General features: G+C 39.7%; 1 non-coding gene and 1 pseudogene across 1 annotated transcript; both read right to left on the bottom strand.

The window, feature by feature from the left end:
* LOC113182986 (L-lactate dehydrogenase B chain-like) lies at nt 1-25,563 on the bottom strand (annotated as a pseudogene).
* Nucleotides 13,856-13,929, bottom strand: Trnae-cuc (transfer RNA glutamic acid (anticodon CUC)). The gene has a single exon. It is a non-coding gene; the product is annotated as a tRNA-Glu (tRNA).
* Nucleotides 25,564-26,547: the final 984 nt, after the last annotated feature.

Here is a 26,547-nt window from a genome sequence, read left to right on the forward strand (position 1 = left end):
TCACAGGTCTTTTAGGTCCTTCTGGATGTCCCACAGGGTACCTGCACTTTTCTTGAGCTAAGCAACCTCATCATCCTTCAGCTTCTGGTTGATAACGCTGGTTAATCCCTGAGCATTGAGGACTTAGGGAAGGCTCAGAAAGATTTCCTTCTCAATGCCATACCTCCCTGTCACCATGGTTGAGACTGGATGAATCCTGGATAGGTTTTTAAACATGGATTCAATGAGATCAGCCACACTTCACTCACCAGCCCAGTTGGTGTATCCTTTTAGTTTGGTGACATCATAGGCACTTTCAACCACCATTTTACATACTTCTGTCCAGTTTTCACTATCATTGTTCCCATTTCTGGATTTAGTTCCTGGAGAGAACTACCAGCCACATTGACTCCACTCCACACAGCCACACTTGAGTTGCCATGTTCTCCCAGAATCCATTCATGGCAGCTGCTAGGATGAAGGCCAAGTTTCTCAGCCATAAAATAGCAAAATCTAGCAGAAGCCAGACGACACTCCCTTCTAATCACACGGTGTTGGGTAATCCACTTAGTTTCCAGGTAACATATGTAAGAATGTCCACTGGGTTGGAAATCACAATTATGATGCCATTGAGAGACTGTACTTGATGATCTGAGGAATAATGAATCTGAAGACATTGACATTTCTCTGCACCAGATTGAGACAACTGCCCCCCTCCTGCCGACGGACTCCTGCAGTTACTACCACGATCTTAGAATTGGCAGTCACTGACTAGACTTTATCTGCTACAGTTTTGGGTGTTTGAAGAAATAAGCTTCATGCTGCAGATCCATCCTTTCTCCTTTGAGCTTATCTTCTAAATCATCCACCAGGGCAAGTTCATCAGCCAGAGAAATTCCCAGAATGCTGATTGCACACGCCATATCGACTTGTCCAGCAGCCATTACAGTGATCTTATTGTTTGGGAACTTCTGCCTCCTCTTCGGCAACTGGTGCAATGAGCTTTTCCTTGAGGGTCACCACTTCAAGCAGGCAAGAGAAGGCTCTCCAGACCACTGCAAGAGTCTTGTGAAGACAATGTCAGAAGCGCGCAACTCCTAGGGTGTAGCATCTGCAGCCCAGTGGTCCTAAAACTATAGTGAGAACAGTATCACAGGGGCCTCTGGAGGAAGCAGAATGGAGTTAGAGTTCCTCCACAACCCCCTTTCCAGATACGGTTACCCTTTGGTCTGTATGGCAGTTGCCCAGAAAATCCCATTCACAAGGCTTATCTTTATTTGCTCCAACTCAGAGCTCACCCATTGCCAACAATCACAGGGCATTTATTGAAAAGAATCAGCAAAAATTCAGGTGACAAAAACAATTGGGGTAACCAATAAGCCAAATGAAACACTTGGAAGGAACACTTAGGGAATGAGAGGTGCTTGGGTATATTAAAAAGTTCTGAAATAAGGACTGGGGGTGTAGCTCGGTGGTAGCATGCTTTCCTAGCACGTGGGTTGGTTCCCCAGCACCACAAAGGGAAAAAATAGTTCTGATATAGTCCTAAAAATCTAAAAGGTTACATGAGTGCTTAGGATATAAGTCTATATATTCAAGAAGCTCAATAAATTCCTGATAGGATAAACTCAAAAATCCACACCTAGTTACATCAAACTGTCAAAAGTCAGAGAGGTCAGACAAGTGGGAAGACATAGTCAATATGCTTAATAAAAGATTGCCAACCAAGAATTCTGTATCCAGCAAAACTATTCTTTAAAAATGATAGAGATCCCCAGGCACGGGGGTACATGCCTGTAATCCCAAAGGCTCAGGAGGCTGAGACATGAGGATCGCGAGTTCAAAGGCAGCCTCAGCAAAAGTGAGGCACTAAGCAACTCAGTGAGACCCTGTCTCTAAATAAAATACAAAATAGGGCTGGGGATGTGGCTTGGTGGTTGAATGCCCCTAAGTTCAATCCCCAATATCCACCCCCAAAAAAGAAGAGACCTTTGGATATAGCATATAGGAAGCTTAGAAATTGTTAACTAGTTCTAATAAATTAAAATATGAACAAACTAAAAAATCTAGACAAGTCCAAAACCTGAGGCCAGTAGGGTAAAACAGTACCCTCACCCCTCAAATTGGTGAAAGACAGGTAGGTACAGAGAATCCCAACTTCCTAGAGCACAAGTCAGACACAGCAGCTGCCACTGGAAAACTTACAGGGTAGTGCATGGATCAGTGGAGGCTCAGTGTGCTCAAGCTTGTTGCTTAAAAACCCCAGGGCAGGCCAGGTGCAGAGGTACACACCTGTAATCCCAGGGGCTCAGGAGGCTAAGGCAGAAGAATAGAAAGTTCAAAGGCAGCTTCAGCAAAAGTGAGGCACTAAGCAACTCAGTGAGACCCCGTCTCTAAATAAAATACAAAATAGGGCTGGGATGTGACTCAGTGGTTGAGTGCCCCTGAGTTCAATCCACGGTACCAAAAAACAACAGCAACAAAAAAAAAAAACCTCAGGGCCACCCAGGTGTGGCGGGGAGGGGCCCACATTTTTGTGAGTTTTACCATTAGTAACCCTTCAAGATTCTCACAGTGAATATGGAAGAAAAATCCCCTTGTACTCCCCCCAAGGAGAGCAGAAATGTAGCCATTTTTAAATATGTCCAGGGCATTCTTTCATCCTTAACAAGGCCTGCCTTCAGAAGAAAGTGTTTTATCAAAGTCCAAACAACTAAGGTTTTATCAGAGCCTAACCGGCCAGGGCAACGAAATTGCCCAACTCTGTCCTGCTCCAGCCTTCCAAGTGGTTCCAAAAAGCAAAACAAAACCAAACCCAAACAAAACCAACCTCTTTATGCCTCTGATTTGGGGAAGGAAGATACCCAATGCCAGTCCGCTAGTCTTCCTGTCTCTCTAACTAGAGGGAAGCTAGGAAACATTTACAAGGTCGTGGCCTGAGGGTGTAGGCTCACAGAAAGACTGAAGCCTAATCATAGGACTGCAGCATATGTCCCCTCTTCCCACACCCCACCACCTCTTCTACATTATACAGGGCTCCTGTGTAATAGAGGGAACTACAGTGGAAAGAATGTCACGTCTCAGATCTGATTTAAGGGGTCTTTAGTTCATAAGCAACAGGGGAGACAAGAACAAAGGAAAACTTAGGTTCTGATACATGGAGCTAGGGCAGACAATAAACATAACCTGACTTCTAGCCAGAAAAACCTCACACGGAAGATCTATTTACCTCAGTTATTTTCACCCAATATATCTTGTCTAGCTTTGAAAGAAAAAAATTACAAGGCATACTAAAAGATAAAAACAGTCAGCTTAAAGAGATAGTAAACATCACAACCAGTTTCAGATTTAGTGATCATCAAACAGGAGATTTAAAATAAGTATGATATGCTAAGAGACCAAATGGAAAAAAGCAGGCAACATGCAAGAACAAATGAAATAGGCAAGCAGAGCAATAGAAATTCCAAGAAAGAATAAAAATAAAAGTTTGAAATAAAAATATTATATTAGAAATGAAGAATTCCTTAGATGGGCTCACGAATAGTCTGGACACAACATATCTGATTATGCAGATATGTTAACAGAAACTTCCCAAACTAAAAAAAAACAAACCAAAAAAAAAAAAAAAACAGAAAGAAACAAAAGTGGGGGAAAAAAAAGAAGACGATAACCAAGAACAGCTGATAATTACAAATGGTGTAACAGGAAGATGTAATTGAACACCAGAAGGAGAAGGAAGAGGGAAAGGAATAGGAGAAGTATTTGAAGAAATGAAGGCTAAAAATTTTCCAAAATTAATATCAGGGACTGAACTGTAGATCCAGTATCACAGAGAAATTCAAGCTGGAAAAATACTTAAAAAAAAAAAAGTCTACGCCTAGGCACATCACATGCAAAATGTCAAAAAAGCTGAGGCCAAAAAAATGGCAAATAAGTACGTGAAAGGTGTTTAACATGAAGAGTCATAGGTAAATGCAGATAAAAACATCAAGGATACCACTTCATACCCATTAAGATGGCTGTAATCAGTAGGATAACAATGACAAGGGTTGGGGAGAATGCAGAGAAATTTGAAGCATCATCCGTTGCCAGCTTTGGAATATAAAATGGTGTAGGCATTCTAGATTTCTGTTTGCTTGACTCTTTCTTGGTTGGTTGGTTGTTTTCTGATAGGGTCTCGTTAGGCTGCCCAGGCTGGCCTCAAACTCCTGGGCTCCATTCATCCTCCCATCAGCCTCCCCACTAGTGGGGACCACAGGTGCACCACCGTACCCAGCAGTTCAGCCATTTGGGAAGTGTTTGGCCACAACCCAAAGAGTGCAGCACAGAGTTACCATAAGACCCAGAAATTCCACTGCCAGGAATATACTCCAGATCACAGAAAGTGTATGTTCATACAGGAACTTGTACGTGGATGTTTGTAGAAGTTTTATTCATAATAGTCAAAAAGTGAAAACCACTGAAATGTTTTTCAGTGAAAAACTACTGAAAGTAGATAAATAAAATATAATATATCCACACAATGGAATAGCATTGGGCAGGAGCAAAGTACTTGTGCATACAAGGACATGGATATCCTGGAAAATATGCCATGGAACATTATATGACTCCATTTACATGAAATGTCCAGATAGGAAAATCCATACGGATGGAAATCAGAGGAGTTGCTTCCAGGAGCTGGGGAAAGAGGTAATAAGGAATGACTCCTGCTGATAGGAATGGGGTTTCTTTCTGAGGTGATTAAAATATTCTGAAATTGGGTGGTTGTGATGGTTTTCCACTTTGTGAGTACATTAGAAACCACTTACCTGTACATTTTGAAAGAGTGAGTGTATGGTATGTAAAGTAGATCTTGAAAATTATTTTTCAAAAACTGTCAATCAGCACTGAGAACTATGCACTATTAGACTTAGCTGATAAGACAGACGAATACAACAGACAAACCAGTCTGTCAAGGAAAGCAAACAATTAAGAAAAGATAATTGCAATACAATATACCAGGGCTGTGATTCTACTGAGAGAAAGGAAGCAATGGTCAACTCTCTGGTAGGATTAAGGACTATTCCCCCAAGAAATGGATTTCAAAGATGAATAATTGCTTTTCAGGGGATATACAGGGAAAGAAAACTCTAGACAGTGAAAAAGAATATGCAAATACACAAAGGCAAAAAAAATACTATTAAAAATTCAGCTTGACGGTACAGTCTTAACCAACTCTGTGCAACTAAACTGAGTTTCCTTTCCTTTATTAGATGTCATCAGAATGGCTGAGAATAAACTAAAGAAGATTAGGTTTCTAGGAGTAGAAATGCATTTTATTTCTGTAAAAGGGGCATAGTCCAGTGAAAGAGAGGGAAGCCATAAAATCCCACATGGATAAACAAACTCTAATAGTAAACACGGTAAATAAGAGCACAGCAGTAACTCTTGGAGTATATAATTAACATTATGAATAAGATTAAGTGGGTCTGTGTGCTGAGGTAATGTGAATATCCCCATCAGCTCAATCAGACCAAATAATGACTTCGGCATAACTTATCTGCGTAAATAAACGCTCTTATTGTTTTCCTACTCCAACAACTAACTAATCAGCCCTCATTCATAAAGAGAGCGTCACTATGATTAAATATAAATTCCAGATAGGAAAGATTCATTTTACAACTTTCCCAGCTGATTAGACACATGGACACAATCTTGTTACCTACCCCCTTCTCTCAGGCAGACTTCATCAATCTGGAAAAATGAAGGCAGACCACTGATTGGAGGGCAAACCTGAAAAGGATTAAACATTTAGCATGGCATTCTAAAATACTGTAATTACAGTGCAATTAACCATACTGCATATTAAACGTGCAACTCTGAAATGTGTTCAGACTCCCCAATTATAACTAGTTATTCTTCAAAGAATTTTGCCGCCCACATTGAATTTCTCTAGTGCTTCTTTGTTATAATTCAGGTGTGACAGTCACTAATATATCTAAAAGGACAGTTAATAAAAAGTAGACATTCTTTACTGTAAACCTAACACATGCATGCCAGGTAATACCCGACCATTAGCACTAATCATCATGTTTTAGACAGGCAGATCTATTATGCAATTGGACTTTGCCCTCTTTAAAACATATTTAATGGTCAGCTATGGGGAGGCAACGAGATGGAGACAAGAAGTAAAGGCCTGGTGGGAGTCTAGAAACCAGTGTCTGTTCTTGATTTTTCCCACCTGGGAAAGCTGCTTAGCCTCTGAGTCTCAATTTCCTCATCTGCCAATTGGGGCTTATTTCTACCCAGGATTTTAGGGAGGACCAAAAAGCTTAACTAACAAAAGAACTCCTCACTAGTTGGTCATTCTATCCAATTCTAAGATGTTACTCTATTGTGGGCAGAGATTGTATCCCCCAAGAGGAATCAGTGGGAAGTGTCAGAGATGTTTGCAATCATCAAACCAGGAATGTTCAAGCCATTTGACCACAGCCTCCACTAATCAGAAAGAAGACAGTTTTAAGCAACTGGTGTAGCCTGTAGAGTGCACACCACCTAAGGATCACCTTACATCAAAGCACCAGAGAGTTCTGGAAATAGGGTAGAAAATGACAGAATGGTTGGGGGAAAAAAAAAAAAAAAACAAACTCATGGGGTTTAACTATCTTAACTACCTTTTTGTTGATGGGAATAGCGTTTCTGTAAAAGGGAGACAGAGGTCACCCCTGAAATTATTCGATTATTTGTCATCTCTGTCAGGTAGGGTCATTAGAATAATGAAGACATCTGCTTTAATCATCTGTATATTCCTAACCAGCACAGCTCCTGGTGTAGGAACTCAGTAATTTCTGTTCGATTAATGAATGAGTAAATGGATGAAAAATAAATAAATAGAAAGTCCAAGTCTATTTTGCAATATCTGGAATAATCCAGAATTCTACATTCTAGGGACCAGTATTTAAGAGAAGTATGAATAAAAGAGAGGGGCTGTGGTGGAGAAAACTAGGGTCATTAGCCTAATTACTGCAGATTTTGTGATATAATTGGTATCTTAAGTATTTTTCTGTATGAAAGTTCATGTCCAATTGTGTGGGGCTTAGCTGAAATAATAACGAAAGGGACATTTAAACTGCTGAATGCTTACATCAAAAAATAGGAAAGATGTTAAACCAATAATCTAAATAATCATCTCAAGGAACTAGGAAAAGAAGAGCAAATTAAATCCAACTCAAATAGAAGAATGAAATAATTAAAAGAAGTTGAAAACACAAGCAGTAGAAAATATTAATAAAGCAAATGCTGCTTCATTGAAAAAAAAATCAATAAAACGGATAAACATTTAGCAAGATTGAGAAAGATAAAAGAGAAAATACCTAAGTCATCAATATCAGAAATGATACCAAGGATATTACTGTAGCCTTTAAAATTGTAAGAGGTGAAACAACCAGGAGGTCAAAGAAGAAATCACAGGAGTAACTAGAAATACTTTGAGATGAATGAAAATGAAATAACAAAATATCAAAACACATGGGATAGCTGGGAGTGGTACTGTGGAATCCCAGTTACTAGGGGGCTGAGGCAGGAGGACCAAAAGTTCAAGGCCAGCTTGGGGAAGGCAGTGAGATCCTGTCTCAAAATAAAATAAAAAGCGGTGGGGATGGAGCTCAGTGGTAGAGCACCCCTGGGTTCGGTCACCAGTACCAAAGGGGTGGGGGGCTTACAGTGAACGCAGTGCTCAGAGGGAAATTCACAGCTGACAATGCCTACACCAAAAAAAAAAGAGAAAGATCTCAAATCAATGCTTTTAACTCTGCATCTATCAATACACTATTGATAGAAAAGGACTTCCTCAACCAGTTAAAGGACATTTACAAAAATTTAAAACTAACATAGTATCAGACGGAAAGTTTTCCACCCACAATCAGGACAAAATAGACTGAAAGCTTACCTGACCTCTGCACTGAAAGCCCTGGAGGGAGTAATTAGGCAAGGAAAAGGAAAAGTTACGTAAATTGTAAACGAAGAAGTAAAACTCTCTATTCTCAGATGGCGTGACTTTACATGTGGAAAACCTTACAAATCCACAGAGAAAACACTAGAGGTAATAAATGAATTTACCAGTATTGTATGATACAAAATCAACCCGTAAAAATTCTTTAGGTTGCTATATAGACAAGCAACGAACACCATAAGAGAAAAAAGAAAATAATTTCTTTAATAAGAGCATAAAAAAAGAATGAAGCCAGGTGTGGTGTCGCACACCTGTCATCCCAGCAACTCAAGAAGCTGAGGCAGGAGGATCGCAAGTTCAAAGCCAGGCTCAGCAACTTATCGAGGGCCTAAGCAACTTAGTGAGATCCTGTCTCCAAATAAAAATATTAAAAAGAGATGGGGATGTGGCTCAGCAGGTAAGCACCTCTAGATTCAATCCCTGGTACCAAGAAAAAAAAAAAAGAAAGAAAGAATGAATGAATGAAATACTTAGGAATAAATTTAACCAATGTGATACAAGACTTACACTGAAAACTACAAAACATTACAAAAAGCATTTTATTTTATTTAAAAAAAATATATATATATATATATATATATATATATAGTAGTTGGACACAATGCCTTTATTTATTTATTTTTATGTGGATCAAACCCAGCGTCTCACATGTGCTAGGCCAGTACTTTACTGCTGAGCCACAACCCCAGCCCCAACAAAAAGCCTTTTAAAAGACCTAAATAGATGTTCATGTGTTAGAAGACTTACTATTGTTCAGATGACAATATTCCCCGAGACTATCTATGAATTTAGTGCAATCACTATCAAAATTCCAATGGCTTTTTGTCGCAGAAAGAGAAAACCTTAAATTCATATGAAATTGCAAATGATTCCCCAATTTTCCTTCTGGGCACATACGCTAAAGAATCAATTGAAAGCAGGGTCTGGAAGAGATATTTGTACACCCATGTTCATGGCAGTATTATTCATCAGAGCCAAAATGTGGAAGCAACCCAAGTCTTCATTGGCAGATGAATGGATGAGCAAGATGAGGCACGTAATCACAATGGAATACTATTCATCCTTAAAAAAGAAATTCTGACACGTGTTACAACATGGAGGAAACTTGAGGAGATGTTGTAAGTCACAAAATGATAAACACTGTGGATTCCAGTAACATGAAGCACCTCCATGGTCATATTCACAGAAAAAAAAGAACATGGTTGCTAGGAGCTGGAGGGAAGGAGGAATGGTGAGTTGGGGTTTAAAGGGTACAGAGCCTCCATTGTGTGAGATGAAAAGAGCTCTGGAAATGGACAACAACGTGAAGGGACTTAACACCACCGAATGCATACTTGCTATGTCTTGTGTAGTTTACCATAATTATAAAGCTGAAAAAAAATGGCAATTCACAAATAGTAATAATGGTAACACTAAATGCTGGTGAAGATACAGAGAAACTGGGTCACTCATACATTGCTGGTGGGAATGTAAAATATTTCACCACTCTGAACAGCAGTTTGTCAGGGTCTTGCAAAACAAAAACACCCAACCACCATATAACCCAGCAGTTACACTCTGAGGCATTTATCCCAAAGAAATTAAAAAAATAAAAAAATAAAAAAAAAACAACAACAACTTATGTTACTCAAAAACCTGCTCTATTCACGGCCGACATGTTTGTAATAGACAAAAACCGGACCTTGAATGAGCAAATGGCCAAATACATTGTGATACATCCACACCGTGGAATGCTGCTCAGCAATGAAAAGGAACAAACCTTCACACATACAGCAACATGGGTCTGTGTCCAGAGTGAAGAAAGCCCAATCCCATGCTTCCATACTGTGTGACTCCACTTCCATCATATTCTTGAAATGACAAAACTATAGAAGTGGAGGACAGATCAGTGATGGCCAGGTCTTGGTGGTGGAGGCAGAAGGGATATGACCATACAAGGCAAAAGAAGGAATCTTGTTGTGATAGATGTGTTCTGGATCTTGACCGTATTGATGCCAGTATTCTGGTTGTGATGTTATTGTATCACAGTGTTGGAAGATTGTACAATTGAGGAAAACTGAGTAAAAGATACGCAGGATCAATCTGTATCCTGTTTTGCAACTACATATGAATCTACAAGTATCTCAAGATAAAACGTTAAATTAAATACACTTAGTTACTTGCCATTTAAAAATATGATTAACATGCAGCATGCTTACTATAATTTTTAGTGAAATGAAATATATTTTTAAATTCCTAACAGAATAAATGTCGATAGATATAATTGGCTGAAAGAAAAGCTTTTGGGGCATCCTGAATAATTTTTAAGAATGGTGTGAGAATGGTTCTCCTGCAGTAGGCCAATAGATTTAGAAGCACTTCTCCATTTATGGCAAGAGTAGTTGCATTTAACCTAGAACTCATGTGACTTCTAAGAATTAAAAACAGAGCAACATAAATGTAATGGCTTTCCACCCTGTTTCTCTCTTCAGCAGTCATCTACATAACCAAGGAGACCTTCCAGAAATGTATACCACACCCAAGAATTTCTTGGGTAGATAACATGGAATACAAAAGGAATCAAATTCCAAGCGGGGTGGCACTGTTTTCAAGATAACTCCACTGTCTTGTAGTTTGTTACAGAGCCAAGAGGTCTTTCAAGTACAAATGTTACAGAAAGCTTGTGGTATTTTTTTTTTAATATTTATTTTTCAGTTTTTGGCGGACACAACATCTTTATTTTATTTTTATGTGGTGCTGAGGATCGAACCCAGCGCCCCGTGCAAGCCAGGCGAGCACGTTGCTGCTTGAGTCTCATCCCCTGCCCCACTTGTGGTGTTTTTAAAATGGTTTATGACATGGGAAGTGAGAGGACCCCAACAGGGTGCAGTGCCTAATACAGAGTATCTCTGCATGTTTGGTTCTGCCAAAGACCTTGGCTTCTAATAAAAATTTTTTTTTAAAATCATCTATTGTTGAACTAGTACAGGAACCTAATTTGGAAGAAACGACAACACATTTTTTGAACAAAATGGTCAAGGCCTACTGATATTGTTCATATTATGTTAACACTCCATTATTATGCATATTCAAGACAACTCCACTGTTATTATATCGCCTGAAACTTTGGTGTATATCTAGATAACCGTTCCTTTTTCAATAGGTTTTCTACAGAAAGGGCAGGTCATTCCACTTAAGCCTCTGAGAAACCGAAGAGTCAGCACCAACCAACTAGCCTACTTCTACAAAACATATATATCAAAATAGCATTCTCTGACTAATGTGTGTGCAGTTATTTCTTCCTCTGAGTTGAACTGTAGGTAGGTTATAATGGTATTTCATGCATTTGCTTTAGATTTAAATGATCTCCGAACACTATTAGCTTTTGCATTGCCATTGAACTCAAAAAAAAAAAAAGGGTCCGATAAGTACTAATAAGGAATTTCAGCTCTCCCTCAAGAAGAATTCCTTCCTATTCCAGGCAACATGGCCTCTTCAAATTATCTGCATAACATTTTACACTGGTCTACCTCTTAACCCAACTGTGTATTCTCTCCCCGATTTAAAAAAAAAACTGATTATAAATAAAATACTAATAGTAGAGTGAAGGGGAAAATAAATCTTAGCTCTCCTCTGCCAGGAAGAGAATTATATGATTTATTCATAAAATGAAAACATTTGCCCTACAGTCAAAAAGTTTTTTCTTCATAAATTTCAAGTATTCTCGGTCAAATAAAGTTCAAAACACAAAAAAATCCTGAAAACTGTGCTTCCTCCTCACTAAACCAGGTTTCCTACCAGGAATCTTCTCACAATTAAGAAACTGGACATCTGTGAATTAACTTCCATCTAGAGGTTTATGTGGAAGAGATCCCACCAGATTCTGGGCTATGATGGAAGAGCATAGGTTTTGGGTGAGAAAGCCCTGGATCAAACATCAGCACTGACATCTCTGAGGGTGCCTCCCTTTACCTCAGCTACCTTTAGTATAAAATGGAAATAATAGTAGCATTGTTGTGAGGATTCACTGAGACACTGCAATGTACATGGCAGGTATTTAACAAATGGTACCCCATGCTCCCTGATCTTCCTGTATAACTCACTGGAAAGAAGACATAAGATCAACAGGCTTTGAGTTAAGCAAGTGGGCGTTCGCTGGAGAACACTACCCCCACATGGAGATGATCTTGTAAATGCCAGAAGAGAAATTGTCATTAACATGATATCAGTCCTTTTGCGATTCAGAAGTTCTTATCCCTCTCTTCATTTAAACCTTTTACTAACTCATTCTCTATTGTTGTGTCTCTTAGTCCCAAACCCCCCCTTTTTTCACTCTGCTTCATAATGCTGTGGCTGGGAGTCTAAATGACACTTCCTGTGAGCCTCTATTATAGGAAGCATCAGCAGGTCAGCAGAAAAGAGAACGAGGGGAGCCCCACTTCACCCCCAGCCCACACCTGCTTCAGACAGCAACTTTGGAAATTAAGTGGATCTGTCCTTTAGGACCCCCTACTCCAATATCCCACCATTTGCCACAAGGGTCCTTCTGGGTTCTAGTTAGTGGCGTGGAGACTCATAGCACTAATATCAAGTTCCCTCACAGGCTCTCCGGCCCTCTTGGTCCTACAGTACAATGGACTTCCTGGATCAAATTCATTCTGCTGAAATATGTAAAGAGGTTTCTGAGTTTCTTAATTGTCTTTCATTGACACTGCTTCCTATTTCTCTTGGGAAAAAGTGAAAAACCCTTGGTGTGGTCTCAAGATTCCCAAGCCTCAACTAGGACCTTCCTTTCTTGAATCTCCAGGGCCTTTGTTCTTGAAAAACAACAAAGGCCCCTGCCTCAGCAATGACAAGGCACTAAGCAACTCAATGAGAACCTGTCTCTCAATAATATACAAAATAAGGTTGGAATGTGGCTCAGTGGTCGAGCACCCCTGAGTTCAATCCCTGATTAGAAAAAAAGAAAACATATACTTCTCACCATACTCCACCAAAGGAAAACAATAACTAAAAGGGTAACTTCAGATTAAAGGATAGTCCTGGAGATTAAATACTCAGTTTTATGAAGAAGTCTCTCTGCTGTGCTCATTTCCACCTGCTCAGCTAGGCTCAGGGGGCAGCCGCCACGGAGGACCACAAACCAGGAAGATGGGGGTCATCCATTCTTATTCTTCAATTTTCTAGTCATCTATTCTTATTCAATTGTCAGTGAACTAGATAAAACAAGTGTTTTGGTTCCAAGCTGGACTTGCAAGTAGATGTGCCAACCCTGCGGTATCTGTGGCTGCCAAACAGACACTATCCTGAAACCAGCCAGGGACTATGGAAGAGTCAGGAGGAACCCAGGAAGATCATTTAATCCAGCCCTCCATACCCACTCTCAGAGCCTCGGGCTCCATCTTGTCTCTGAGGGCAGAGCTTCTGCCTCTCAATAGGAATGTTCTTTCACAAACCGCATCCTCCCAGGCAATCTCCCCTGCCCCACTGTCATTACTGTCCAAAGTCCCACACAATTGTATCAAAAGAAAGCCAGTGTCTAATTGAACCCGACTGATTGTTTTTTGGGCAAAATCAATGAGACTCGCATGAGTCTCTGCAAGCTGGTTTTCCAAAGCTGACGTAGGCAAACTGCTGCCGCTACCGTTTGTTAAAAGGTTTCTTTCAGAGAGTTCCCTGATTGTTTGTCTTTTTCGTGAGCGCTTCTCCCAGTGCTTGCTTCTCTTATGACTCTGCTAATATTAGCACATGATCATCATCCCACTGAAGCAAGGTGGCCTAATGGACAGTGTCCAGCAGACAGCTCTTCACAACTCCTCAAGAGAAGGAGAAGGAGGGCTTGGGTGTAGCTCAGTGATGGGGTGCTTGCCTGGCATGCAGAGAATGGATGCTGTATTTGTGTGTGTGTGTGGTGCTGGGGATTGAACCCAGGGCCTTGTGCATGAGAGGCAAGCACTCTACCAACTGAGCTATATCCCCACCTCAGTGCTATATTCTTTATCCCCATACCACATTATTGTCACTTTCAACTATTTTCTGAAAACTTAAACTGAATTTTTGAGTTTTCAACAATGTATACTTTGATGCCATAGCAACTGCTTATGACCTAAAATACAGTTCAAAGAAAGCCAGTGGTATACTGGAAAGAACATGGGGCTTAGATTTCATTCACTCAACTAATGTTTATTGAGTGCATTTGCCTCATAGCAGACACTACTCTGGACACTAAGACTAACACCAAAAATAAGACAGCAGACAGCAGATAAACACATTATTGTAAAACTGTGGAATACATGCTACCAAAGGAGTTAGAACCAGATACCTACAGATGCCCCAGTCATCCAGAGAGAGGGCTCCTCATTCAGGCTTGGGGGGCGACAAGCTTTCCCTAAAGTGTTAAGCAAAGATGGGAAGACCAGCAAGACCTCACCCAATGAGGAAAGGAGAGTGGGAGAAAATGAAGGAGCTTTCTGGACAGAAGGACCACAGACGTATGGCCCACGGTCAGAAAGAACTAAGATCATCAGGGGTATGTGTGCCTGAAGGAGAAAGAAAAATGAGGCTAGGAAGCATTAGGTTCTGAAGGCCTCGAGAGTTGAAATTTATCCTGAAAACAATGGGGAGTCACTGGAGAGTTTTGAGAAGGGGAAAAACAGGAGCAGACTAAATGTTAGTAAGATTCCTAGCAGTAAGGAGGAGAACATTTGGAGGGGGCAGGACTAGAAATAGTGACCTGCAGCAATCCAGGGGAAAAATAAAGAGCTGAATCGAGATAACGGCATAGAAGTGGAAAGGCAGACTGAGAATCTATTTAGGAGATAGAATTAGTCGTATTTGGCAATGCGTTGGGTGCAGGAGATCAGTGAGGTGGAGCTATCAAGGATGGACCTTGGGTTTCTAGTATGAGCAACTGGGTGGACCAAGGTGTTATTTACCGAAAGGAAACATGGGATAAAGAGTAGCTCTGTGTGCCAAAGGAAATTAAGGTAGACCTGTAAAGAATCTGAGGCAACTTTCTAGTCTCCAAGTGAAACTGTCAGAGGCCAGATAGACATTCAGGTGTGGAGCCCGGCAGGACTAGAAGCGGAAAACCCATGTACATGCAATCCCAAGAGGCTGAGGCAGAAAGAATCCAGGAGTTCGAGGCCAGGCTGGGTAACATAGCAAGACCCCATCTCAAAAAAAATAAAGTAAAGAAAAACCATCAATTTCTTGTTTCAATCTGGGTTCAATGTCATTACTTAATGACATTAAATAATTACTGTTAATTTCGCATAGGTATAAAAATGGCATGGCAGTTGTGACTTTCAAAAGCCCATATGAAATGGTATTTGCAAGTGTAACTACACGATGGGAGTAATTGCTGCAGCTGAGCCAGGGCACATGGGCATGCATTACACTGTTGCCTCTACTTTTGCTTGTGTTTGAAAACATCTGCAATAGTTTTTATTTTTTTTTCCCAAAGACTCATTTGCCTATAGAGGAAACAGTGAGAAACGGATAAGATTGCTCTAGAATAAGAAGGAAAGGGGAAGGAGAACAAAGGAAAGGGAGGTGAGTGGAAGCTGGAGTCCCGAGGAATCTCAGTGTTTAAGGAAAAACCTCAAGAATAGGAATTACTCAAGAGGAAACAAAGACTCTGCTGAAGAGGTTGGAGGAAGCAGGCGAGGACCCAAAGGCCAAGAAAGAGCCACAGACAGCAGGAATAATCGATAATGTCAAATCAGACAGTGAAAGGATTGAGAAGCTGCCAGGATCCCAGCTGGGTCGCCCAGCACAGTAGCAGGCACCAACCAGGGATTTCAGGTTGAATGGGAAACCAGGTAGCGGGGAAAGGGGTACAGACCACTTAGTGACTTAGTTCTAAAGGGGAGAAGAAGAGGGTTGTGGCTCAATGGGAATGTCAGACTGTGAAAGGGAACTGTGGTTCTTTAGATGGAAAAGAATTAGGGGAAAAGAAAAAAAAGAAAGAAAAGAATTGAGTGTGATTAAAGGAAGTGGGTGGTAGCCTGGGTCACTTACTAATCATGAACTTGTGTAGGTCACGTTTGTAAATTGGGACAATGATTGGGACAACCCTTCATGATTCCAAGAAGAGAATACAAAGTAAGGTCCTCAGTTAACTGTCAAGTGCTGATGTTATTTAAGTAGGTAAATGATCACTGCTAAATGTAGGAAGTCCAAGCAGCCTTACTGTTCTTCTCGTTTCTACTTTATAACCAAGGAACATTATATCTTCACTAGGATAGAGGAAAAGAGAAAGATCAGAGCAAAATAGCTAGTGACTATAATCGAGAGATAATACAGGCCATTTTTCTGTTGGGCATGGATGAGGTAGTGATTTATTCTTCAAAGCAAATGAATCAGCAACCATTTTTTATTAATGATAAACAGGAAAAATATTTAAAGCCTAGTAATATGTAGCCAACAGATCGTACACATTACAAAAGCAAATGTAATAATAAAGGAAGTAGAGTTCTATAAAAATGAAATAATGAAAATGGTATTCAGAAACCCATTAGCAAGGAAGTATGGTGCTAGAAAAAGTAGCACTTTCAATGTAAGCAAAGACCTTTGCTTTTAAATCCTTAATGAAGATGAATCCAAAAAAAAAAAAAAAGTACTAAAAGCTACAGGAAAGTCTTCAAAATCAAACTGTCAAAAAAAAAAAAAATCCAGCTGCTGCCTTGATGTTCATAATGGACCCTGAAGTCAATATTAGTTCAACTGCAGCAAACCCTCACTAAGTGGATATGAGAGGAACATTCTGTGTGTCTGTTCTGGTGGGATTTTTCCCCTGTTTAAATTATGGTCTATTGCTTCAACTAAAAATTTTCAAAACTCCAGATTCTATTTTAAAACCACAGTCAGTGGAGATTTTCTTTTGAGTTCCCTATCGACTGCCTGTGTCCTTCCATCCTCATCTGCCCTTCTGTCCACGTTCTCTACTTTCTTCCTCACCTCCCTATCCCCAGCAAGGTGACTGCCAAGAATTGAACAAGAATTTTTTCTTTCCAAAAGAGGTTTTGAAAGATCAAAGCTAAAATACAATTGTGCTTCATTTTTAAAATATTCTGTTTGTCTTTTCTACTTGCTATAACAACAAAACAGTGATTATCTTACATGAATCAGAAATGTCATCTAATAAAAAGCCATTTTACAAAGTTGAAGCAAAATGAATGTTGGAGTTAAACATTCGTCTTTTAGTACTCTGCTGTGCCCCCTTGCTAACAATGATTATGCTGTTTGTGTGTGACACTTTGCACTGGTGAAATATTTATTTTATCAGATTTGAAAGTGTATGCTCAGTATCTCCTGTATAACTATACTGTCAAAATAAGATATGTGTCAGGACCCCCTAAATAGTGATTTGATAGTGAAGGGAATGAAATCTACTGCATGGAGGAACTGTACTAGGACCTCCAATGGTGTTACAAATCCAGCCCAATGGATTTTATTATCCCATCATACAGATAAGAAGACCAGGGCCAAGGGAAGTTAAGAAATTTCCTATGATCACTTACCTAATAAATGATAGAAGTAGGATTTATCCCCGTTCTCTCTCTGAAGTCCACATTCTTTTCATATATATTAATGAACTACAAAATGACTTAAAACCTGAGATTTTTAGCTGCAGGTCAGCCCAAAGGGCTGGGCTTTGGGGACCTTAACTAAGATAAATAGGCAGCCACTTACTTTGCTTCTGATAATGGTTCTCTAAGCTGACAAAAAAAAAATCATCAGAATTGTCTTGAAGCCTAGGATTCTGTTGCAAATCCTTCTATCTATTGTATATGTCACTGCAAATGTATTTGTGCTAGCAGGGAATATTTGATAGTGCATAAATTCAAATTTCTGTGGCTTTCTTGAGAAAGACAATGATCTGTTAGCTCAAATAAAATGCAGACCCTTTCTAAGGAATGCCCTTCTATAAGATTAATAACCAAGACTTTATTCCTGAAAGGAAGTTTGCAATTCATACTTAACTGTGGATGTCAAGACAGTATTTCTTTCTTTTGAACAATCATGTCTACAATAAAGGAAGGAAACTTTAGTTCAAATACATGGGTGATTTTACATAACAATAGGACCAGACAGGACCCCCAATTAATGAATTGTGAATAGTTCAAGCAATCGTTTATTTATTCAATCATTTAAAAAATAATTTAAACCTCTTAAGCACTAAGTCCTATGCTAAGCCAACCAGAAATATAATAATAGCTAATATTTATTGAGCACTTAGCACATCAGGCCTTTTTCTAAAGGCTTTACATCTAATATATTGTTTAGTCCTCCTAACGCTCTGTGCAGTAGACAGGAGCAAGAACAAAGAGGAGGACCCTCGCCTACTCCCTTCTCTCCTCATCCACAGAATCATTTCTGCACCACTCAAGGAGGTCTGCGTCAGTGGGTGTGGCCCACATTTGGATGCTTTGGCCACCCTCCCACTGCAAAGAGCAGACCCTGGGTTACCATAAAGTCTCTGGATATGCACACTACTGCTGCCATCTGGCTCCAGGAGGATGACCTAGAGCAAACCCAGCCATCTCTAGAAGGGTCCTTAGAGCTATTTGGGCAGGAAAGTTTTTATTAGAAGTATGATATATACCAGGAGATAGAAGCAGATTCTTTGAGCCCTATGTACTGCTGGGGGGCAAGAGGGATGATGTAACCAGGGTAGAGTGAGTTGTATCAACTAAAGCACAAGACCCAGGGCAGGAACCTGGTTACCCAGGTCTCAATAGCGGTTTCAGTGAAGAAGATACTAATATTATCCACAATTTGAAGATGAGAAAAATTAGATGAGAGGTTAAATAGCCCATCTCAGGTCATGTAGCTAATAAGTGGAAGAGCAGGCATTTGAATGCAGGCAGGATTTGGAATCAGACTGCAAGCATTTGAATCCTACCTCTGCTCATTAGGTTGTGTCGTCTCTCCATAGATTAATTAATAAATCAGCCCTCTGTTGAAGTAGAGTACAATGAAGGCAGACAACAAACAAGTTTTTTTTTTTAAAAAAAGATATGATTATCTATTTTATAATATATAAATCATATAATTATAAATGCTCTGAGCATTTAAAATGATAGTGATAGAAAAAGGCAGGGCTGGGTTTGTAACTCCATGGTAGAGCACTTGCCTAGCACGTGTGAGGCACTGAGTTCAAACCTCAGCACCACATAAATAAATAAATAAATAAATAAATAAATGATGGTACTGTGTTCATCTACAACCAAGATATATATATGGCAAATGCAACCAGTGGAGCAGGGGCAGCAAGCCCTTTTGGACTGGGATCATCAGAGGCCTAAAAAGAGGTTGCTGTAAGATGACAGCTAAAAATGAGAAATGGTCATGTAAAGCCAGGTGGTATTACAGTAAAGCACCTGGAGAACCATTCTGCTAAATTTAAGCAGTGGATTTTGCCCCTTGTCATGGTCCTTGAGATGGCCACCAGCATTAGCACCCTGTAGACATTATCCCTCTCCTGAACTTGCTGAGGTTTTTGCTCCAGCTACCCACAGCCCCGAATCCCTCCAGTCCCCACAAAATATGTCAGGATTTTTAGAATGGGGGAAGGGCAGAGTAAGCACTAGGTGGGGTGGAGGGGAAGAGGGCGCTGCTCTATTAAAAAAAAAAAAAAAGTCCAGGCATTTGGGAAATATTAGTTTAAAGCACATAGTTTTCTCCCTTTTAGCTCAATTTAGCTAATTCTCTTTTTTCTAATTGTACATCCATATATTTTCATTAGAAAGCTAATGGTCTCAAACCACTCTCAGCAAATACCAAATGACCCTGTTGTGACTCCCTAATAGTCTTTGTGCTGACAGTGTCAGAAATTAATAAAGCATGTGTCAATGCATATAATCAAACTCTGTGATGGGGTGCATGCCTTTAAAATGTATTTCATTTTTAATAACAAATTCATAGGCATAAGCATCTCTAAATACTCCTCATCCCCCAGGATCCAAATCTTAAAGCTTAGGAGAGTCCTTCAGTTAACACATTCAGCAAAAGTCCTTAATTTATAGTTCCTGAACATTCAATATTATATGCAAAATTATATGCATCTTGTCAGGGAGAAGATCTGTAACTTCCATCACATTCTCAAAGAATCCACCACTTCCCCAAAGTTGAGAATTGCAGCATTTCAGTGGTATCACCACAAATCTTAGTTCCTCCCTTGTACACTTTTGATATATATATATATATATAAATTTATTTCTGGACCATTTGGGGAAGTATAAGGATTTCGATTTTAGTACTTTGTGTCATTTCTATCAGAATAATTAGAAGAACAGGAAACCAAGGATGGGAACAGGAAATGCAATAGTCAGGAGGGCAGGAGTAGAAGTTTTTATGGTACGTTGGGGGACACATAAGAAGACCAGGGAAAATGACCTGCTTTTGCACTCATGGTCCACAGGGAGAACAGGCAGGTGGCCTACTATGGCTCTGGGTAAAAGTAAGACTCTACCAAAGGAATCCAGACAAACACTAGTGCTACCTGGGGCTCCATTCCTCAACACCTCCAAGGGAATTTGGGATTAAAAAAAAATCTTAGAAGAAAAAGATCCTTTTGTGTATTATAAAATAAAAATATAGACCTAATGAACTGAACTTTACACATCTTAATTAGTAGAAATAGAAATGTACTATTGTTTTCCATTGACCTTTTCCCGGCTGGTAGAAATGTCCTAGGATCCCCTTTATCTAGAGTTCCAACATAGCACTTAGGACTCTGCTTTGCTTCACTATTAGACACTAGGTCCTGAGAATCCTTTGTCCCTCAAGTCCGGCTCTCCAAAAAAGGGGCTCCCTAGGTTACCAATTAGATAAGGCAGTGCTGTCCATTTCTATACCAAGTTCTATCTGTGAGTCTTACAGTGATCCTGGTACAAACCACAGAATACCACAAAATAGCTTGTGTGGTTAAGTCATTGAGTCAGCCCGGCACCAAAATCACAAGTTCTTATTCTTCAGTTATTATCAGATAAATACTAAACACTTTCTTCATGTCAGGCATTTTGCTAAGCATTGAAGGTACAGCAGTAACCAAGACCAGCCAAACAGTGTCCAATTCCATGGGACTTCATGGAATTTTCAATCTGGTGGGGCATACAAACCAATAATTAGAGGCAATTATCATGCAGTTTAATAAGCATTGTGGTGGGAGTGAGGGTACACATTTAAAGGGGACCTAAATGTGGCTGAAAGTGGTCAGCGGTAGTAATGGTTTAACTGGGACATGAAAGAAAAATTGAAATTAGTTAGAAAAGTATGGGTCAGAGGAAGAACTGAGAGCACAATGGCTAATAACAGTATTAAGTGCAGTAATATTAGAAAAATCACATAAAGAGGTAGTAGCTAGAGGAAAGACAGAGAGGGCTCAGAGTGTGAAATCTGTGGGAGTCGTGTTAAAGAACTGAGACTTTTCCCTGAGACCAATGGAAGGATGTTGAAGGACTTTAAACAGGATACTGATAGAATGATTTAGAAATATAACTTTGAGTTCTGCATCAAAATGTGTTGAAAGGGCCAAGATGAAGGGCAGAGAGCCCAGTTACAAGGGGGAAGTGATAGCTGTCTAATTTAGGAAAGGGAGAATCAGTAGCGGTAGAAAGAAGCTAATGGATTTTATGGGTGGTCAGTTCCATCTGTGGTGCTACCTGGTAGAGTGCTGACCTAAGGCTCAGATTCCCTCTGCTTCAACTTTATGTCTTTTTCTTAGGATTTCACTGGAAAAACTAGAAAAAACCTCCTCCATCCCTCACTTTAAAAAAGTGAGCAATGCCCATTCCCAAACCCATCATCTGAGGATATCAACATAAGGGAAATATACCATAACAGAAATACTCAAGTCTGCAGATGAAACAATTACATGCATCAATAAACACATGCATGCCACAGTTTCATATATGGTAACAGATTACTAAGCTTACTCAGAGGCTTTTAGGTATGGTGTATAAAAGTCACCAAGAATTGTCATCATTTCAAGCATTCAAAGTTAATCTGAATTTCCAACTCAAAGTTGGGGCATCTAGAAAAAAAAATCAGCATGAATTCTGATTCTTAAAATGTGAAAAACACTTAACATTGTGGAAAGAGAACAGGGAGGAAAAAATGCCTCTTGCTAATTGGTCCGAGGTCATGTAGAAGCCTCTGAATTTTCATGTTATGAGCATGAGAGTGAAACCAATTTACAAGTTTCTGGGAAAAAAAATGGTGGCAAACAGAAAGTAATTGCACAGTATCCATTATGATTAATTTGAGATGCATAAAAATCTCATTAGTGCTGTCTTTAGTGTACTAACTTATTGCTTTCTTGTAGCAGAAGAAAAGTTCTTAGAACTTTCCTTGGTATACTCAGACCCCAGTACCTCTTGTTGTATTTCTTCATATTATCTTAAACTCCCCCAGCCCAAAAGAAGGAATATGGAGTGACAAATATTAAAATGTCTCACTTCTGTGAACAGGCACAATATGTTGTGGGTTTCATAAGCATTCTCACCAAGTAGAAAGCGTGGTAGAATGCAAGCTTTTCCCAACTGCTGATGGGAAAGAGGAATGAAAGAAGCTAAATGTGCATTTTGACTGAAGATCATGGAGAGTTAAGGTAAAAAGACCTAGTTTGGAATGGCATGTGACTTGTAACAAGTGACGAGGTCAGGCTTATCAATGGAAGTTGTGGAGAATGACTGTCTGGACCAATGTAAACAGGGATTTTCATTTTGCTTTTCTTTCTTTTGTGATACTAGGGATTTAAACCCAGGACCTTGTGCATGTGAGACAAACACTCTACCAACTGAGCTATATCCCCAACCCGGAAAACAAGGCTTTTGTGGGCAAGTTTGTCCTCAGGAGAAAGGATGACTAGATATTTATAGCAATCAGCCTCTATGGAGCAATCACTCAAATCTTTAAAATTATGGTTTTGATGGACAAGGTTCCATTTTGGAGGATTTATGTTGATCACTAGCTCCACATGCCCAAAAGGAGAAAAGAAAAAACTGCAAATGAACGAAAGTCCAATTTCTCTCTACACTCAAAACACCAAGTAACAAACCCTTCTAAAATAATACTGATGCTACAGGAATTTTTAACTAAATAAAAGGTCACATATTAAGTTGTATGTGGAAGAAAGGTTCATAAAATGAATTTTATAAAGTTCATTATATAAACTAAAAGGTAGAATTTTAAAAGAGAATCTTTAAACATAAAATTGAGCTTTAAAAGATATGGGTTAGGAATTTTATAGTCTATTCCATTTTCCTCAGATTCTACTTGAGAAGTCAGGAAAGAATTTATAACTATATATTTCTTAATTTATTAAGTTGGATAAAGGAAGTAGAAAAAAATAATTAAACCGATACATACTCAGTACCCATGAATGAATGTATCCCATGAATGAATGTATCATTTTATTTAATTGCTTCAAAAGATCCATGAGCTAGTGCATCAGTGTTAAAGAAAAGGAGACAGTAAAAGTCCATATTCCTGAAGACCTCCTTCTGTTCCCAAAAACCTAGCCAAGTTAAGGGAACAATGAGAACAAGTCTGGCCTAGAATTTCCATGTACATATTATCTTGTAGGAACACTGGCTTTTTCCTATGCACATTGGAAGCTAGGAAAAGCAATGTTATCTGTAGAAAGCTACTTTCTTGCATGTATGGCTGGACAGGTACTGATCATACAAGCAAACTAAGCAAGCTAATGGTGATGGTGTCACTGCTTCTGCAGCCTAACATATAAAACCCCCTTCTCAGTGGTTATTGGCATGGAACTGAGAGCACTATGGAAAAGACACATGTCACACATCGAGCCACCACAGGACAATACATGGCAAGGGTGGAGGTGTTATCTGTTCAGCCTCTTGCCACTGGACCTCCCATAAGCACTTCTCAATAAAACCACGTGCCTCATATGCCATTTCCAGGTGATTTCTTTGGTCTCTAAGCAACCTGTCCCACTGCTGTGGCACAACTATGTTGTGTGGACTTGACAGGGAGGTAAGTATACATTTTACAAATGAGAAAACAACCTCAGTAAGTAATTTATCATAGTGATACAGCCAGTGTCTAGCAAAACAAAGATTTGAATTTAGATCTCTCTCTTTCCAAAGGCCAAGTTACTAACCTCTATACTTTGAAATAGTAACTAAAGCAGTAAATCCATGAGGAAAATCAGACAAGGAGGATGGAAAGACTTAGGAATCAGCCCCACCCACCATGAGACAGATTGGGAACCTGCCATTGATCTCTGTTTGTAGACTCTAAGAGGTCATCCAACCATTTAGCATGAGGTCCACAGTCATGCAACACTATTTTAAAGGATAAGATTCATAAAACCATAGTCCTGAAATGCTCAAAAAGGCACATAATCTAGGGCCCTTCTGGAAAATTCATAAGACTTGTTAGTATATTAAAAGACATCAGAAGTCCCCATATTGATGAAACCCATTGCGTTTGTGTCCCTAGCAAGTAAAAGATGGTACAAACAAAAAGGCTTTGCCTACTAGATAGAGAGCAACTGCAGGACAGATAGATTTTCAATCAAAACAATGGAAGCCAGAAAACTATGGAATAGCATTTTTTAAAAAATGCTGAAAAAAAAACTGTCACTCTAATTCTATGCCAAGTAAAATTAATCTTCAAAACTCAAGTTAAAGTAAAGATATTTTCAGATCAACAAAATGTTATGTAAAGGGCTGGGGGGTATCAATCAGTGATAGAGTGCTTTCCTAGCATGCACAAGATCCTGGGTTCAAACCCCAGCACTGCAAAAAAGGAAAGAAAAAGAAAATGTTAAGCGAACCAGCCTGCCCAGGTCCTGAATACCTCCACACATCCTTGCTGTGTATGCCAAACTTCAAGGCTTGTCCAGAGCTATTTCTGTAGCTATTCACAAAGGCAATTAAGTAGGTCACATGACTATAGCATGACTACCTTATAGCTTGTCACTTCCTGGGGGAGGGGTGTGTCATCCTTGGAGAAAAGGAGGACAATTAAATACCCTGTCCCTGAAGTGGCCCTCTCTGTTCCAAAGAACCTAACCAAATTAAGAGAACAATGAAAGTAAGCCTGGGCTGGAATGTCCAAATAAATATTATCTTGAAGGACACTGGCTTTTTGTTATGTAGGCTGGGAATTAAGTAATTAGTAGTATCTGTAGAAAGCTGCTTTCCTGTCTGCATGCCAAGTTCCTTAGGGCTGGTCATACAATGGGACAAAGCAAGCTAAGCTGATGTTGTTTTTAAAACCTAACTTCTAAAACCCCCTCCCTGCAGTGGATCAGAACACCTTGGAGAGGGAAGTGCTTACCTAGCCAGCTGCCACTGAACAGAGGGAACGGACGCATTATTTTCTGGTGGAGAACCAGTGGCACTGTGTGAATCAGAAGTACAACTCTCCAGCCTCTTGCCACTGCATCTTTCCCACAACCATTTTTTCATTAAACCTTATATCTTACCATCCCATCTCCAGGTGGCTTCTTTGGTCTCTCAACCACCTATCCCACTGCCCTAGCGCAACCGGGCCATGGACAGTACAAGGGGGTTGGCTTGCTTATTGCTTACTATAGCCTTTGGCCATGGGTTCTTCACGCCGCCCGCCATGTTTGCGACCATCATGTGAATCTATTGATGGCAGCGTGATCCATTATTGTACCAGATGACTTGTGGGCACGGAAACCATTGCGATCACACTCAAACTAACACAGCTTGCTGTGCTGTGAGTAATCAGTTTTCTTGAATCTACTGAGTCTTGTTATCCTCTTTGGGCACCCACAGAGTTTTGGTAAGATTGAGTTTCTTCCCTGACAAAATTGGAACAGTGATTAGGGTACCAAGATAGATAAGAATTCATGAAAGAAAAGGTGAGGATCCTGTACCCTGGATTCTGAGATATGACAAAACTCTCTGGCAGAAACAAATGCTCCCACCGGAGTAGTGGGTTAAAGGAGGAATAAGACATGGCTCACTACACTATCTGTTAATACAGATGAACTGCGTCAATAGTTTGTGGCTAAGTAGTGACTGGTGTGATTGAAACAAGCTTCCCAAATGATATAATTGTTGGTGGCTTGCTCTTCTACAGAATAAGGATGAGAAAAGTGCTCTGAGTACAAGCAATGAGATTCAGGACTGTAACGAGAGGGAAATCTAGGGCTGCTTGGGTACTATTACAGATTCACTGCTAGGTTTCTGAAAAGAGGATGAGAGAGTCAATGGCAGCAAAAGACTATATCATATGTGAGCCTTCATACAGACTGTCCAGCTGGACCAGAATCATGCCACACAACAAGATTTGCTACTTTGGATTCCCTTGTCAATCACTACATGACAGCCAACCTGGAGAGACTTCCATGAAGCTCATAAAATCCATGGGAGATCTATTGTATTAGATAGATCTATCTAATATCCTTTGCTCTAGCTCTATATATCCTTTACTCTTAGATCTTTACTCTTAGATCTACCTATATATCTAGTACCAAAGCTATTCAAAACTTTGGGACTAGATGCCATAAAAATAGAGAGGAGATATATGGAGTAGAGGAAAGGAATTGAGGGAGAGGGAGAAGGGACAGGAAAAGGAAGGAA

This window comes from Urocitellus parryii, chromosome 5 (genome assembly GCF_045843805.1).
Source record: "Urocitellus parryii isolate mUroPar1 chromosome 5, mUroPar1.hap1, whole genome shotgun sequence".
Taxonomy (NCBI): domain Eukaryota; kingdom Metazoa; phylum Chordata; class Mammalia; order Rodentia; family Sciuridae; genus Urocitellus; species Urocitellus parryii.